Below are 15,362 nucleotides of genomic sequence, written 5' to 3' on the forward strand. Positions count from 1 at the left end.
CCCTGAAGCACCACAAGGAGACGGACCTTCCCAGCTGTGAGCCCCACACCTCCTCCAGACCTGGGTGCATCGTAAATGCCTCCCTGAGCCAGGGAGCTGTCATGGGTGTGCATGCGTGCAGCATTCAGTGCTCTCTACCGAGCTGGAAAGCCCCAGAAGGAGCAGATCCCAGCAGCTCTCCAAAGGCAGGGGTCTCCCTCATGCTGGATTCTGGTGTTACTGTCACCTGCTATGGGCCTCGTGAGGCCAGGCTGATTGGGAGAGGATATAGGACAGCAAGGAAGCCGTGTCTTTGCTTACATTCGGGTGTGGTGGCACTTGGGTTGCCAGGGCCATGTATTTCCTGCTGCTGTTGCATTTAAGGATTTCTGGGGTGTGCTGGTGGGGCTCTACGATGAGCCTGAGTGGGCCCTTGGGGCTCCAGCAAGCCTAGAGTTGCTCTGTGAGGCCATGCAGGGCTGAGGCCTGGCCGCGCACAAGAGCCCTGGATGTTCGGGGCCATCCAAGAGGGCTCTAGCAACTTCTCTCCGAGGCTCTGGTCCCTCTGACCCCGCCGCCTCCACGTTCTCTTGGCCAGTGCGCTTGCAGCCCAGATCCAGATGCAGGAATTTGGGCTCAAGGGGGCTGCTCTGTGCCTGGTCTCCACTTGGGGACAGAGCTGGGGCTGTGCACCCGTCCTCTTCAGCAACAAGCTCTGGAGAAGGCTGTTCCTGGTTCCTGGGTGGGGAGCAGAGGCTCAGAAGTTCCTGGGCAAACTGAGCTCATGAGACAGGTGAGGGTTGGTGGGTGGGGTGTGGGCCCCATGCTAGAGGAGCAGCTGGCCTGGCTGGCACCCTTGCTACCACAGGGCAGATGCCATCCGAGGCACCCCTCCCTGAGAGGTAGAATGGGCGCTGATAGTCAGCCGGCCGGGGCAGTGGTGAGTGATGTGTCCCTGTGCCCTGACCCCACAGAGGGTCATCCAGTCCCCACCTCGCCCTGCAGTTAGGCTCTGCTGTGTCCATTTACTTAATTTACATATGGGGAAACTGAGGCCACCCAGGGCTAGACTTGTCCATGTGTGTCCAAACCAAAGCCAGACAGGCCCTCAGGACAGGTTTGTGCAGGTGAAGGACCCCCTGGATCTGGAAGGAGTGGGATAGGTTGGAGAAGAACAGCGCCCTGATCAGATAGTGAGTGGCTGTTGTGATAACGGATGGCTTCTGCCATGAGCCTGCTAGAAGCTTGAAGCATAAGGCTCACGGCAGAAAAGTCAGCAGAACACAGTGACTGTGTTGCCCCCAGCCTGCAGAGTCACCCACACGGAAGCCTGAGTGGGTGCCATTGGGAGGCAGGAATTTGCTCTCTGATACCCCCCGGCTACAGACCTCCCCCTTGCTGGGGCCTGCCAGGTACAGGGGTGGGGCGGGGTGGACAGCGTACCGAGTGAGACAGACCTGACTAGGAATAGCCTGTGGGGTCCTGGTGCTTCGGAGGACGGAAAGAAGGCAAAGTGGTATCCCCAAAATAGGGAAAGGCTGAGGAATGAACTTGAGAGATAGGAGTCCTGTGCTAAATCCCAAGAAGGTGGGGGGAGGAAGGGTGGATTGGAGAAGAGCAGCACCCTGATCAGATAGTGAACGGCTGTGGTGATAACGGTTGGGAAAACACTGTTCTCCCAGAAACCTCTGGACCCAGAGCCTTGGGTGGCTCAACTAGCTGATACCCATCTGCCGAGGGTCAGTGACTCAGGGGAGCACATTCCAGGCACTTTGGTCTCTGGGGGCAGGGTCCCCAGGAGGTAGGGGCAGTTGGGTGGAATTGGGAAATGCCCCTGCCAAGTGCTGGCCTCTGCTCCGCAGAAGGAAATGTGGGGTGCCCCATGTGTGTCTATCACGGCCATTTGTGCGTGGGGAGGGGGCCAGACACCTCTTGGGACATCAGAGCTCAGTGAGTGTGCACCTGAGCAGGGGGCCTCTTGTGACATGGTGGTGCTCGGCCTGGCTGGCTTTGTGGGGGGGAACCTTGTGACACTGCAGTGTGCCGGCCTGACTGGCTTTGTGGGGGCCCCCTTGTGACATGGCAGTGCGCTGGCCTGCCTGGCTTTGAGGAGGCCCCTTGCCTTTCTTGGCTTTCTGTGGCGTCTCTTTTGTGAGTAGGGTGAAGTGACCTGTCCAAGTATTCCTGTGTGTGGGACACGCCCATAGGGCCTTGCACGCAGTGCCTCTCCTCACCTCTGCACACACCTGGGTCATAGGCTTCCCCTTATGCCGCAGGGCTGAGCCGGCAGGTCTCGGGCAGGGCCTGGGACTCCGTGTTGCTCATGACCTTCCTCCCAGGGGAGGCCGATGGTGCTGGACTCAAGACACTTTGAGAGGCAAGCTTTCTTGTCTATACACCCATCCCATTCTACAGATGGGGAAACTGAGGCTCAGAGAAAAACCAGGCCAGTAGCACCCGGGTGAGGGACAGGGTGGGCTGGTGTTGGGCTCTGCCCACCTTACTTGGAAGCCCCATCCTTTCTCTGAGCCTGATTATCTATGAGGCTGTCACTTTTTAGCATAAGTGTGTCCCATGCGGTATGTGCAACCTACTATAAAATTACTCATTGCCTCAAATTTAGATATAGTTGGCTGACGTTTTCTTTAAATGTTTTTTTTTTTTTTTAATTTTATTTCTGAGAGACACAGAAGGTGAGTGGGGGAGGGACAGAGAGAGAGGGAAACAGAATCCAAAACTGGCTCCAAGGCTCTGAGGTGTCAGTACAGAGCCTGACATGGGGCTCCAAACATGAACTGCGAGACCATGATCTGAGCCCAAGTCGGGTGCTTAACAGCCACACAGGCACCCCTGACCTTCCTATTTGCTAAATTTGGAAGTTGTCTTGCTGGGGCACTGCCCTCTGATTCCCCACCTGGGCTGGCCACCTCTGTGTCTCTAGCACGGACTTGGCCTCAGGCTCATCCCTGTGTAGCTGGCCGCCTTGGCGTGTGAGGCTCAGAGGCAGGGGCCCAGCCGAAGCTCCACCAGAGAGTATCCTGGTGCCAGAGTCTCCTAACTGTTCTAGTTCAAAGTGAAAGGATGTACCGCCTGGGCTGGACTCTGCCCCCTGACACAGCGGGTTGGACACACCTTGTGTGTCTCCTCTGTGACTCAGGGCGGAGGCCATGGGGCTGCCCCAGCCAGTGGCTGGCTGCCAAGCTGTTGGATATCCAGTGAAGTCAGGCCCACCCCCGCTTGCCCTCACCCGCTCCCTGGATGGGGGCTGTGGGACCCCAGGTTGGGGACCTGCTTCAGGTCCCTTCAGAGACCCTCGTGGACCCTGCAGCTCGCCACCCAACTCCTCAGCTCTGGGTTAGAAAGTGCAGGGGCAGTGCCGAGAACGACCACCGCTGAGAAGTCGCTCGCCCAGCTCCCAGAGCTGGGAAGGACATGAGGAGCCACACCTTGAAGGCTGGAGGCTAGGCATCAGAGGTCAGCTTTCCAGACCTGTCCCCACGTAGCCCAGTGCCTGAGCTCCAAGCCCTGCTTGGTGGCTTGGCAACTGCGTTCTCCACCTTGCCCATATTTGGTGCGTTAAGACCTAAGGTCTTCTTTGGCCAAATCCTGAGGTGGGCCGGGGGACCCCGTGGAGGTAGCAGTGAGGGATGGCTTGTCCCAGCTGCCCACCCGCTCCTCCAGGTTGCCCTCAGGAAGGACCTGGCATCTTGTCCATATAGGGGTTCTATAAAGCAGATAGTGGGGCGCCTGGGTGGCTCAGTCGGTTGGGTGGCTGGCTTCGGCTCAGGTCATGATCTCACGGTTCGTGAGTTTGAGCCCCACATCGGGCTTGTGCTGACAGCTCAGAGCCTGGAGCCTGTTTCAGATTCTGTGTCTCCCTCTCTCTCTGACACTCCCCTTCTCACGCTGTCTCTCTCTCTCTCTCTCTCAGAAATTAAAAAAAAAAATGTTAAAAAAATATATAAAGCAGACAAAAAAAATATATAAAGCAGACCGCTGGTCTTGCTGCCGGCCCTTCCGCACATCGGCAGTGGCCTTGGAGGAGTGGGCTCCCTCCCGATGCTGGTGGTGGCCCCGCCGGCAAGCGAGAACCAAAGAGCGGCCAGCCTCAGCTCTCCAGCTTCTGCAGCCCTTGGTCCTGACTGCTGCTCGCTCCAGGGACAACATGTCTAGTCTGTCCCCTTACATGTTCAGGATCCCTGTCCCCAGGAACCAGGAAGTCGACCTTCAGGAGCAGAGCATACAGAGAAGACAGCGGGCCAAGTGTGCCATGCTGGGCAGAGCAGGGGGAGCTGAAGGGGCCTGGAGGGGGTGGGGGTTTGTTTGATTTTATTATTTTTTAAATGTTTGTTTATTTTGAGAGAGACAGGAAGTGAGTGGGGGAGGGGCAGAGAGAGAGGGAGACACAGAATCAGAAGCAGGCTCCAGGCTCTGAGCTGTCAGCACAGAGCCCGATGCGGGGCTGGAACTCATGAACTGTGAGATTATGACCGAAGTCGGACACTTAAGCGACTGAGCCACCCCTCTGTCTGTTGGTCTGTATTGTTGAAGGCTGTAGCACTGTTAATTTTGATACTTTTCCAAATTATTTCTGCAAAGACTATTCCATGTGTGTGCTCACCAAAGTCTCTGCTCCTTAACTCCCGTTCAGCCCGTGTTTGGCAGAGGTTTCCTTGAAACCTTGAATGCCAGGAAGTAGACAAACAAAATGTGTACCTGTGCACACACACACGTGAAAATGAATGAACAAACAAACCAACCCTTTCTTTCCTGTCCTTTTCACATTGGCTCCATCCTGGTGCTCTCCTTTGACATTCAGTGAGGCTTGCTCTGAGCTTCCGGATCAGCCCAGGTGGAAACTTCATATCTTTTCAGGTCTTTCCTGAATAATTTGTCTTTTGTTGTTGGGGGAGTGGGGGCTTTCTGAATACCCCTGTGTGTACAGCTGCTTCTGAATGTCCATGCTTTCTACCCCTTTTTCCTGGGCCTTAGGTATTCTACTATGTGTCTCTACCCACAGTCTCTTTTATGAACAGTGGCTGCTGCTTTGCCTCCCTGAGTTCTGCATCATGTGCCTCGCATCCATCTGTTAGGCCTCTGAGATGGGAGAACACTTATCCACAATAACTTGCAAATAAGGCTGGCTCTGCCCGCATTTGAAGGAGGAAACTAGGAATTGTGCTGCCCTCACTTCTAAACCCAGACTTCCACCATGCCAGGAAGGGAATGGGGCAAGGGTCAGTAAAAACACCACAAAACTTTCCCACTAGTTTGAAGATGATTTTTTTTTTGGTTGAGCCCTTGTTGGGTTGCTGTAGACATTTGACTAGTTTCCAGAGCTCACACAAAGTTAGTTCTGACAATTTTGCTTGTTGCAGTTTTATCGACGTTTCTGAGGGGAGTCAAGAGCGTGGAGCTTCCTAGTCCACCACGTTGCTGATGTCACTTCCTCTGCCATCTTGTGCATCTTGCCAGTTTCTTCATGTTTGATGCCTCGGGAGCACAGATAGTTGCCGTAGCTCCAGACATCTCATCTGTGTGTAGGGTGGTGGAAAGGGAGGAAGGCCAGAGATCATGCCCACTGCATCCAACCCTTTAGTGAGGAAAACAAAAGCCTTTGGGTTGGGGAGAGAGGATTCTGGGAAGCCAGTGCGGTCCGGAGCGCCAGGAGTCTCTCTCAATCTGGACACTTGGGTTGGCAGAACCTGCCCTGTGTAGCTGTCTGTAGCTTAGGAGTCAGCTGAAGGCTTGCAAATCTCAGGGGAACCCTCTGAGGGTAAATTGGACAGTTCGGTGAATTTCAGCTCTAGGCATGGTGGTCACTACCTGTATTGCACTCTAGACCCTGGCAGGCACTGTGCACATGATCGTGGAGCAGACCGCACACATGTGGGAGCCAAGGTGAGCAAGAAGAACCCTATCCTCCAGAGAGCAGGATCCTCTGCTCTGATGGCTATGGCTGTGTCTGGTCACAGAGGCAGGGGGCTGGTTATTATCGTGATCCTTTCCCCATTGTCACAAGTCCCTCCTATCCAGCTGAAGTGATTTCCAGGGGATTTAAAGAACCAGAGCACCATTATTCCCCCAGTTCATTTTTTGCTTTTTCCCCTTTCAAGAGCCAGACATTAAAAACTTAGGACAGTAAAAAAACAACTGTATATATGGGGAAATTAGAAAGAGTACATGCCCAGGGGAAGGCTCGGAAAACACCTAGACAGACCTTACATTTACACCAGAGGCAGATGCTTGGTGCAGAGACCGCGTACAACAATCAACCAAAAAACCCACTGAAAACAGTAACAAAACCAGCAAATCCTGGGAGGGAAAGAAACTGGTTTCCACAGTTATCACATTATTAGATTCAAATGCCCAGTGTTCAACAACAACAACAACGTCACAAGGCACACGAAGATACAGGAAACTGGCCAATTCAAAGGAAAACAAAGCAACAGAAACTGAAAAAGATCTAATGGCAGATACACTAAGCAAATGCTTTAAAACTGTTTTAGAGATGCTCAAAGAGGTAAAGGAAGATGTAGAGGAAGTCAAGAATATATTGTGTGAGCAAAATGGAAATACAAATAAAGAACCTAAAAAAACCCAAAAGCAAAAATTCTCAGCTGAAAAATAGAATAATTAGAATGAAAAATTCACTAGTGACATTAAAGACAGATAGCAGGTAGAAGAAAATCCATGAACTTGAAGACAGAACAATGGAACTTACTGAGTCCAAGGAAGAAAAATAGAAAGATTGAGGAAAAATAGAGTTTAAAGGACCCATGGGACACAATCATGTCATGGGAGACCCTAAAGGAGTGAGAGAAAAGGACAGAGAATACTTGAAGAGAAAATGGCTGAAAATTTCCCAAACTTAGTGAAAGGCATGAACTCAAAGGGACACACGCCAAGACACATTACAATCAAATTTACAAAAGCCAAAGAGATCATCTTGAAAGCCACAAGAGAGAAGCAAATCATCTCCTAACAAGGGATCCTCAAGAAGATTAGCAGCAAAAATCTCATCAGGAACTTTGGAGGCCAGAAGGCAGTGGGCTGATATGTTCAAAGTTGCTAAAGAAAAAAACAAAAACCAGTTATGAACAAGAGTCATTTTTGCAAAAAACTGTCTTTCAAAAGTGGGAGAAATTAAGACATTCTCAGATAAATAAATCCTGATGGAGATTGTAACCAGTAAGCCTGCCCTATAGGAAATGCTCAGCAGAGTCCCACGATGTGAAATGAGGCCACAAGACAGTGGCTTAAAGCCAGGCAGAGAAATAAAGATTGCAGATAAGGTGAATACAGGAGTGATTATAAAAGCTAGCTCACTGTAACAATGGTTTGTATCTACACTTTTTGTTTTCTACATGACATAGCAAACTAAGAAATTTAAATTTAAAAAGTTACTAGTGTGAAAGCTAATATTACTATATCTCTTGTCACCCCAAATCTTGACTTCTGCATATTTTAAGAGACTACGGCATTTTAAAGAATGGTAAGCTTGTATTTGGGGGCACACGCTGTATAAAGGTGTAATTTTGTGATATCAGCAACTGAAAGAGGTGGCTACAGAGCTATAAAGAAGCAGAGATTTTGTACATTATTTGGAATCCATCTGGTATAAATTCAAATCATTGTTATAACTTTAGAATGTTAAATGTAATCCTCATGGCAACCACAAAGAAAACAGCTATGGAACATACACAGAAGGAAATGAGAGAAATTTAAACTAAACTAAACTGTTTAAACAGTTTAACTGTAAAATAAGAAAATGAAGGACAAAAAGCTACAGGGTATATGAAAAACAAATGACACAATGGCAGACATAAGTCCCTCCCTTATAAGTTACTAATTTTAAAGTAACTTTTCAATGTAAACTAATTAAACTCTTCAATGAAACATCAGAAGTTGGCAGAATGGGTAAGAAAACCTGATGCAGCCCTGTGCTGTCTACAAAAGACTCACTTGAGATTCAGATACACCCATAAGTTGAAAGTGACAACATAGAGAAAGGTATCCCATGCAAATGTTACCAAAAGAAAGGAGAGATTTCTATAGGCATTAGTATACTATTATAGTATACTCTATATATTAGTATGCAGGTATCACACAAAATACTCTACATCAAAAAGATTACAAGAGACCAAGAACATTCTATATTAATAAAGTTCAGTGCAGGAAAAGTAAGTGTGTATAAACATTTATGCCCCCAGTGACAGACCATCAAAATCAATGAAGGAAAAAAATTAATAAAATTGAAGGGAGAAATAGGAAGTCCTACAGCAAGAGTAGGAGAGTCCATGCCCCCCCCCCCCCCGATAATGGATAGGACACCCAGACATAAGGAAATAGAGGACATGAACAACACAATAAACCAACTAGATCTAATGGACAAATACAAAGCACTCTGACCACCAGTGACAAAATACACATCCTTCTCAAATATATGTGCTATTACGCCACAAATTAAACCTCCACATTAAAAAAAATAATTATCTGATGTATTCTCTGATCACAACTGGATAAAGTTCAAAATCAGAAACAAAACTGGAAAGCTCAAACTTGTAGAAGTTATACATCACGCTCATAAATAACCAGTGGCTCAAGGAACAAATCACAGAGAAAGTCAGAAAATACTTACAGATGAATGAAAATGAAAACACAGCATACCAAAACTTACAGCATGCAGTGAAGGCAGTTTAAGAGAGAAAGTTATAATTCATAAATGTTTATATTTTTAAAAAGACCTCAAATCATCATCCTTCCTTTACAACTTAAGGAACTAGAAAAAAGGAGCAAACAAAACTCAAAGCTAGCAGGATGAAGGAAATAATAAAGATTAGAGCAGAGATCAATGAAATAGAGAGTAGGAAAATAGCAAAGAAAATTAATGAACCCTAAAGTCAGTTCTTTGAAAAGATCAACAACATTGACAAACCTCTAGCTAGGTTGAGAAGCCTGCAATGACAAATCAGAAATGAAAGCCAGAACAAATACTGCCAATGCTATAGATATATAGTATTTTTAAAATGTTTATTTTTGAAAGAGAGAGAAAGACAATGTGAGTGGGGGAGGGACAGAGAGCCCAAAAGAAACACAGAATCTGAAACAGGCTCCAGGCTCCAAGCTGTCAGCACAGAGTCTGGCGCAGGGCTCAAACCCACAAACCGAGATCATGACCTGAGCTGAGGTCAGATGCCCAACCAACTGAGCCACCCAGGTGCTCCCACAGATATATAGTATTAATAAGAGAGCACAGTGAGCAATTATGTGAAAAATTGAGTAACCCAGATAAAATGGACAAATTCCCAGAAGCGCAAAACCTATGAAGATGGAATCATGAAAGATTAGACAATCTGAATAGACCTCCACTGCAAGGAGATTGAAGCATTAATAAAAAATCTCAAGGCACCTGGATGGCTCGTTTGGTTTAGCATCTGACTCTTGGTTTTGGATCAGGTTCGGGATCTCATGGTTTGGGAGTTCAAGCTCTACATCAGGCTCTGAGCTGATGATGTGAAACCTGCTTGGGATCTCTCTCTCTCAAAATAAACTTTAAAAAGGTTTGCCTTCCAACAAAGGAAAGCCTTGGTCTCAATGGCTTCACAGGTGAATTCTACCAAACATTTAAAGAAAAGTTAACACCAATACTCCTCAACCTTGTATAAAAACTGCAGAGAAGGGAACACTTAATTTATTTTAAGAAGCCAGCATTACCCTGATACCAAAGCCAAAGACACTACAAGAAAAGGAGAACTACAGACGGATATCTCTTGTGAATATTGATGCAAAAATCCTCAACAAAATACTAGCAAACAGATTCCAATACATATTAACAGGATTAAACACCATGAATCAGTAGGATTTATCCCAAAATGCAAGAATGGTTCATCATACAAAGATCAAACCACGTAGTACACCACATCAACTAACTGTAGGGGAAAAGCCCACACGATCATCTCAGTTGATAGAGAAAAGGCATTTGACAAAATCCAACAAGTTTTCTTGATAAAAATGTGCAACAAACCATGAGTACAAGGAATCCTTCAACATAATGAAAGTCATCTATGAATAAACCACACAAACAACAGACTTGGTGGTGAGAGACTGAGAGCTTTTCCTGTAAGATCAGGAGGAAGACAGGGATGGACGCTCATGTTCACGTCTTCTATACAACCTCATTCTGGAAGTCTGAGCCAGAGTGGGGAGGAAAGAAGAAGAAAAGCATTCAAACTGGAAAGGAAGAAGTAAAATGATCTCTGCTTGTGGATGATGTGGTCTTATGTAAAAATCCCTAAAGACAAGGGGTGCCTGGGTGGTTCAGTCAATTAAGTGTCCAACTTTGGCTCAGGTCATGATCTCACAGTTCATGAGTTGAGCCCTGCATTGGGTGTGTTGACAACTTGGAGCCCAGAGCCTGATTCAGATTCTGTGTCTCCTCTCTCTGCCTGTCCCATGCTCACACTCTGTCTCTCTCCTTCAAAAAAAAACAAACATTAAAAAAATTAAACACCTAAAGACTTCACAAAAATACCTGTTGAAACAAATAAATTTAGCAAAGTTCCAAAATCAACACACAACAATCAGTTGCGTTTTTATACCAGAACAGTGAACAATCTGATAAGGAAATTGAGAAAAATAGTTCCATTTGCAGTAGCATCAAAAGGAAGAAAATACTTAGGAATTATCTTCACTGAGGAAGTGAAAGATATATACACTGAAAATGAGAAAGCATTGCTAAAAGGAATTAAAGGAGACAAATATAGAACAGAATCCAGTGTTCATGGACAAGTTGGAGAAGTTGATATTGTTATTATCCAAAGTGAGCTACTGATTTAATGCATCCCTATCAAAATCCCAGTGTCATTTTTTCCAGAAACAGAAAAATCTATCCTAAAATTCATATTGGGATCTCAAGAGACCTCAAGTAGCCAACAAAACAAAACAAAAACAGACTTGGAAAAAGAACAAGTTTGAGGACATCACAGTTCCTGATTACCACAAAAATACAGTAATCAAGATAGTGATGCTGCTTTAAGACAGACATATAAACCATAGAATAGGATGAACAGCCCATAAGTGAGCCCTTGCAAAGATGGTGAAATGACTTTTGACAAGGGAGCCAAGACAGTCTTTTCATGAAATGCTTGGAAAAGTAGATATCCACTCAGGGAAATAACGAACAAAGTTTGACCTGTACTAACACAAGAATTAGCTCAAAATGGATCAAAGATGTAACAGCTCAAACTAAAAAACTCTTAGAACAAACAAAAGCTTTGTAACATTGGATCTGTCAGTGATTCATTGGCTATGACACCAAAGGCACAGTTAGCAAGTCAGCAAATTTGACTTCATGAAATTTTAAAATTTTGTGTATCAAAGGTCATTGTCAAGAGTAAAAAGGCAACCTATAGAATGGGAGAAAATATTTGCAAACCACGTATCTGATAAAGGATTAATATCCAGATTTTATGACAACTCCTAAACTGAACAACAACAATAACAACAACAAAAAAATCCAGTCTGACTACAAAATGACCTTGAATAGACATTTCTCCAAGGAAGATGTAGAATGGCCAATAAGCCGTGTCAAGATGCTCAGCCTCACTGATCATCAGGGAAATACAAATCAAAACCCAGTGAGATACCATCTCACACCCATCAAGATGGCTGCCATTGAAACAACAGGAAACCATGTGCAGAAAATTCGAAGATGGAGGAACTGGACACCTCCATGCACTGTTGGTGGAAATGTAAAATGGTGTAGTCACTGTGGAAAACAGTATGCTGGTTCCTCACAAAATTAAAAATAGAATTGCTGTATGACCCAGCAATTCCACATCTAGATCTGTACCCCCAAAGACTTGAAGCAGGATATGGAAGAGATGTTGCACACCCATGTCCATCACATTATTCACAGTGGCCCCAATGCAGAAGCAACCCAAGTGTCCATTAATGGATGGATGGATAATGGGTGGATAAGCAGTGTGTGTCCACACAGCGGAATATCACTCGGCCTTTTTTTTTTTTTTAATATTTTTTATTTATTTCTAGGAGAGAGAGAGAGACAGCGTGAGCAGGGGAGGGTCAGAGAGAGAGGGAGTCACAGACTGAAACAGGCTCCAGGCTCTGAGCTGGCAGTCAGCACAGAGCCCGACGCAGGGCTCGAACCCACGAACCGCGGGATCATGACCTAAGCGAAAGTCGGACGCTCAACCGGCTAAGCCACCCAGGCGCCCCTCACTCGGCCTTTTAAAAGGAACTTCTGGCACCTGCTACTACATGGACAAACCTTGAGGACATGATGTTCAGCTCAATAAGCTGGTCACAAGAAAGGCAAGTACTGTAGGATTCCATTCATGTGAGTTGCTTGCAGTGACCAGAATGGGACAGATAGAAAAGCAGAACAGTGGTTGCCACGGGCTGGGGGAGTGGGAGTTTAGCAGGGACAGGATTTCATCTTCACAGGATGGACAGTGTAGGCAGATGCACAACAGTGCGAACGTACATAATACACTGAACTGTGGGCTTACAGATGGGTAAAATGAAACTTTATGTGTCTTGTTTTTAATTTTTAAGAAATGTTAATTTTTGAGAGAGAGAGAGAGAGGTAGAGTGTGAGCAGGGGAGAGGTAGAGAGAGGGGGAGACACAGAATCTGAAGCAGGCTCCATGCTCTGAGCTGTTAACACAGCCCAATGTGGGGCTTGAACCCATGAACCATGAGATCAAGATCTCAGCCAATGTCAGATGCTCAACTGACTGAGCCACTAGGCACCCCCATGTTGTACGTCTTTTGCCACACAGAATAGCATATGCGCAAAGAGCTGTGGTTGTGGGGGTTTTGAAGGATGAGTAACAGGTGGAGTAAGGAGTTTTTAAGCAGAGAGAATATTTTGTATTATATAGTGGTGGTCATGTGTCATTGTATATTTGTAACATCTCTCAGGATATCGACACCAAGAACCAACTCTGACGTAAGCCATGGTCTTGAGGTCATGTGGGGTCACTATGTGGTAATCCATTGTGATGAATGTGCCCCACAAATGTAAGAGTTAGTAATGGGGCCCATGGGGGGAAGTGAAGGGTGTATGGGAACTGCTGTACTTTCTCCTTTTTTTTTTTTTCTCCAGAATGAGACTGCAAAAAAAAAAAAAAAATGACACCTATGTAAAAAGAAAAGACTTTCACATTGGCCAGAACCAGGGCCCAGGGCCACTGGCAGCTACAGAGGAGGCTGGGAGAGCAGAGGACACACTCCTTCAGCAAATAGCATCAGGGTTCAGACAGCAAGGAGGGTGAAGGCTCCCCCCACCCAAGGTGACAGAACCCCAGATCTTCCCCTGTGGGCTGGCCACCATCCGAGCTGGGCAGAGCACTGCACTCACACCCAGCCAGGAGCCATGGCCCCGGCCTTGCCCCTGAACCTTGCAGCACGCCAGCCTGCGCCAGACTCACTGGACAGACTGCGTCAGGTGGCCCCCTGAGGCTTCCCTGCAGGCAGCTGTCCCTGCCCCCCAACCTCCTTCACTCCCATCGGGGTGAGCAGGCATACTCCATCTCCCTGGTAATGAAGGAGAGTTGGAAACCAAGTGTCCTCTTACTCAGTTGGTCATGTCTGATGACAGAGGCAATGCAGGGTGAAGGTGAGGCGCCGCTGACCAGGCGCCTTTGGGTACTGCCGGTGTCCGTGGAAAGCATTTCAGTCCTGGGGGATCAGTCATCCAAACCCTTCACTGCACACCATGAGGCAAGAGTGTGCTCATCACTCGACCTGTTCTAGGTTAACACATGGGAAGAGCTCCTGGGCTGAGCACACCGGGCACGCACCTGCTACTTCTGGCACACTAGCCTCATCGCCAGGGTCTTGGTTTAAATCAATGCAGAGTCGAGGAAATGGAGTTGGGCACAAAGACATTAGCCTAAAGTTACTGGGATGCCCGGGCTCTGGCTCCTGGAGACTGGATGTGTCACTCTGCAGGACACAAGCCAGCGGGAAGTGTGCTGATCAGAGGGAAGGAGGCATGGGGGGTGCCTGCTCAAAGTCAACAGAAAGAGTGGCAGTCGAGGGAGGCATACAGGCTCACAACTCCGATCTGGGCAGCGGTGTGGCCTCAGAGATGCCAATGTGCGTTTGCAGGTCTGCTCTCACCCTGGTGTGTTTCAGGGAAAACCCTAGAGACCACGCATCTGGGCTCCGTCTCTACGGACCTCCCCTATCTCTGCCAGCCTCCCCTGCCTCTGCAGGCCTCTCCCTTCTCTGCGGGCCTCCCCCATCTCTGCAGGCCTTTCCTGTCTCTGCAGGCCTCCCCTATCTCTGTGGGCCTCCCCTGTCTCTGCGGGCCTCCATCTGCCAGCCTCCACTGGGACGCAGCTAGGACTGAGAGGGCAGCAGCTCCACACAGCAGAGGAGCCTGGGGCTAAAGCTGTCACAGGTCCTCAACTGGCCACCAGAGGAGATGGGGCAAGTGCCCCACAGTTTCTAGGGGTCTCTGGCCAGCCCCCAGGTGCCCATGCAGCTTCCTTCCCTTGCCCTGTCCCTGCTCCCCTGCTCATGCCCCGTGGGCTCACCTTCCAGTAAACTATTTGCAGGGAAATCCCTATGGGTTTCTGGGGAGGATAGGCAGGAGCAGGGACAGAAACCCAGGTGGGGCCGGAGTCCCAGCATCTGGCAGCGATGTTCGGGGGCAGGGCCCCCAGGGAGCTGTATGGCAGCCCTGAAGCCAGGACGGCCCTGGGCCGGACTCTGCCCTCGCCCGTGGCTGACTCAGGGTCTGGGGAGGGGACCTGAGCCCCCTCAGCTCGTCTTCCCCCGTATGGCATGCGTGGTTCCTCTGAGTCAGGCCAGGGTTCATGAAACACAAGTTTCCTTCCTGCTGCTCGGAGGCGGCAGTGGCAAGCTGGCGGGCAGGCGGGCAGGCAGCCACAGGAGTTACTCCTCACAGCTTCCCTTATCAGCTCAGCCTTGGCAAGGGGGCCAAGGTCTGGCCCATCCGGTGATAGGGAGAGCCCAAGGGAGGGAGAGGTGTCTGTTGTACACCTGGGGCTCTTGGTGACACTCTGTCCCTGCAGGGACAGGAGGGAGGGGAACAGGATGTAAGAGCCAGGCGGGTGGAGGAGGGCCGTGGATGTCACATTTAGGACCTCTGTGCACTGTCAGACCCCTTGGGAGGTGGTCTTACCCCAGAGGAGGGGCTTTGTCACTGGTCACTCCACCCTTAACAGTCTCCTCTGTTATCGGGTTGCTAATATTAATTAACAACTGTTGCTAAGTTTGACACCGCAAGGGTGTGTCCCAGCTGAACTGGCTAGCTCCCGGGAGGGGGCTGGGAGAGGGGCTCTGAGGCTGGGCTGGGTGAGGGGGGCCAGGGTGTGGCGAGCAAG

Source organism: Hyaena hyaena, unplaced genomic scaffold (genome assembly GCF_003009895.1).
Source record: "Hyaena hyaena isolate Hyena2069 unplaced genomic scaffold, ASM300989v1 scaffold_218, whole genome shotgun sequence".
Lineage (NCBI taxonomy): Eukaryota > Metazoa > Chordata > Mammalia > Carnivora > Hyaenidae > Hyaena > Hyaena hyaena.